The 2,227-nt window shown below is 30.1% G+C and overlaps 1 long non-coding RNA gene across 1 annotated transcript; it reads right to left on the reverse strand.

The window, feature by feature from the left end:
- Positions 1-446: 446 nt before the first annotated feature.
- Positions 447-1,260, reverse strand: LOC125502767. The gene is made up of 2 exons (XR_007280520.1): positions 664-1,260; positions 447-598 (listed from the first exon to the last, which is right to left on the reverse strand). It is a non-coding gene; the product is annotated as an uncharacterized LOC125502767 (long non-coding RNA).
- Between the last annotated feature and the right edge of the window lie 967 nt (positions 1,261-2,227).

Here is a 2,227-nt window from a genome sequence, read left to right on the forward strand (position 1 = left end):
CAGAAATATTATACAACGTTATCAAAATAAAGTTCTACGCGGCATCGTAGGTGCGCCATGGTACATCCGGAATGACAACCTCCATAAAGATCTAAATGTGCAAACAGTGGACAATGTAATAAAAAATTGTGCAAAACGTCATGAACAAAGACTACAAAATCACATCAACGTTGAGGCCATCCAGCTCTTGAACAACGATGGCTTAACAAGAAGATTAAATCGAGTGAAACCCTATGAACTAGTGCAGGAATTAATCGTTGATTCTTAACAAAGTAGAAGAAATATGCTTATATATGTACACATTAAAATAGTGACTCTCCAATGACAAAGCCGAAGTTAATATCATAGGATAACACTTTGCAAATGTACATCTAGTAGTTTAGGTTAAAGAAAAGTAGCTTATTGGTGTAAACTAGATTGCTATAACAAACTAATAAAAAAAAACATTAACATTGCGAAAGTATATTGTCAATCAGAAACTGTTCTTTATAACTTTTCCAAGAATATTTCGTTTTTAATGGAGTTTCCCATTTCATCAATTTTGCTTCGGTTTATGTAAGCCTCAGGACTTGTAAGACTTTCGAATTCTTTTTCTTGTCTAAAAACATAAAAAAACTCTTCAAGCTTAATCAACTTTATTTTTTTATACTTTTAATACATTACCATTTATTTTTCTTAACGAATGTTGAGATATGTTTTTGACGCTTAAAGGTGAACTTTCATTTAGGTGAACAAATCAAATATAATAAATGTATGTATTCCTGAATTTATTAGCAATACAGATATGAGTTGCTTAAATCGCCAGCAGTTTAAAGAAATCTTGGTTGTGGCTTATTTCGCATTTAATATTTTTGTTTATTAATAACATTTTTAAAGAACAGGAAATCGTTTTACATATTACATTAGCCATTCTTTCTAGCGGATTTTGTTATAATTACCACTAGCAAAAGTTTACCACTGTGTACATGAATTTCATGTCATAATTAATATTCTTATTTTGCTTGCTTTAATGAAAATACTTGCCAAACTAGTTAATCAACCGATTTTAGATTGACTGTTGAAACAGGTTTTCAGGTAATACTACGTCACTACCCGATTTTAATCCGTTGACCGAGTCTCAGATAAGGAGGAAAACTTTAAAAACTCTAAAAGAAACCAGCGAGTTTGGTGAATAGAGAAACAGTCAACACACGATTGAATACTATATAAGAAACTTGAAATGGTCTCGTAAATTTATTGAGTTCAACAATTTTAAACTACCTATGCCTATTTGTAACACGGATATGCGTATCATTTTATTTTGTACGTTCTTTTTTGGTTCATTCTTCAGTTATCACTTATAAGTCTGGAATACTTTCATTTGTCATTTGACTCTTGTTACTGCCGTAAAAAATATAGTTTATTCACATATTCATAAACAAATTCATTTTTCATTAATTTATTACTGAAAAATGAATTTGTTGCTCTCTTTTTTCGCATTTTCTTTGAAGCCCTGTGTGCTTAAGAAGGAGGTATATAGCGAACTGTGCCTTTTACTGCAGGTGAATGATTTTATTGGCTGTACAATTATTAGTTAGTTGTTTTCCGGTTGTTAAAGAATTGAATTTAACAATCTACAAAGTGATTTAGACTAGCCGTATCCATTTTTTTGTAAATTCTAAACTTTCAGATAAGAAGTTTTGAACCATTTTTGTATCACAATCTGAATATATGTTATCTTCTTTTCAAAATTTTAGTTTTTCAAACAATTTGTCTCCTGCAAATAAGGCAATTTATACAGCGCGTTCCAATTTTGGGCATTGCTTTGAAATACCAAACTTCATTATATAAATTTAAAAGAAAGTTTTTTTATTGATTTAAATCATTTGAAAACATTTCTTCCTCTACATTATGAGATAAAACTCTACTTACTGATAAAGTTTAAATTTAATAAAAATCATTTTTTAATTATTACAAATTTTTATGATGATTGACTAAAAATTGTGCGTGATTTAATTTTGATTCAAATGCTCAGAAAAAACCTCGAGTACGGCCACTCGTGCCTGCGAAACGGCAGGAAGAATTTATTTTCCCCGACTTAGGTAGTCATGAAAAAAAGTTACAAGATCTCACCAGTTTAAAACTAATTAGATTGCCAAATTGAAGGTGATTCCTGAAATTATACCTCACAAAAGTCTGCAAGCAAGCAAATGTATATCGCAAAAGTCATCATTATTGTTTTCATAAT

Source organism: Dendroctonus ponderosae, unplaced genomic scaffold, assembly GCF_020466585.1.
Source record: "Dendroctonus ponderosae isolate FM_Combo_2020 unplaced genomic scaffold, Dpon_F_20191213v2 Dpon_F_20191213_10, whole genome shotgun sequence".
In the NCBI taxonomy this organism is placed as follows: domain Eukaryota; kingdom Metazoa; phylum Arthropoda; class Insecta; order Coleoptera; family Curculionidae; genus Dendroctonus; species Dendroctonus ponderosae.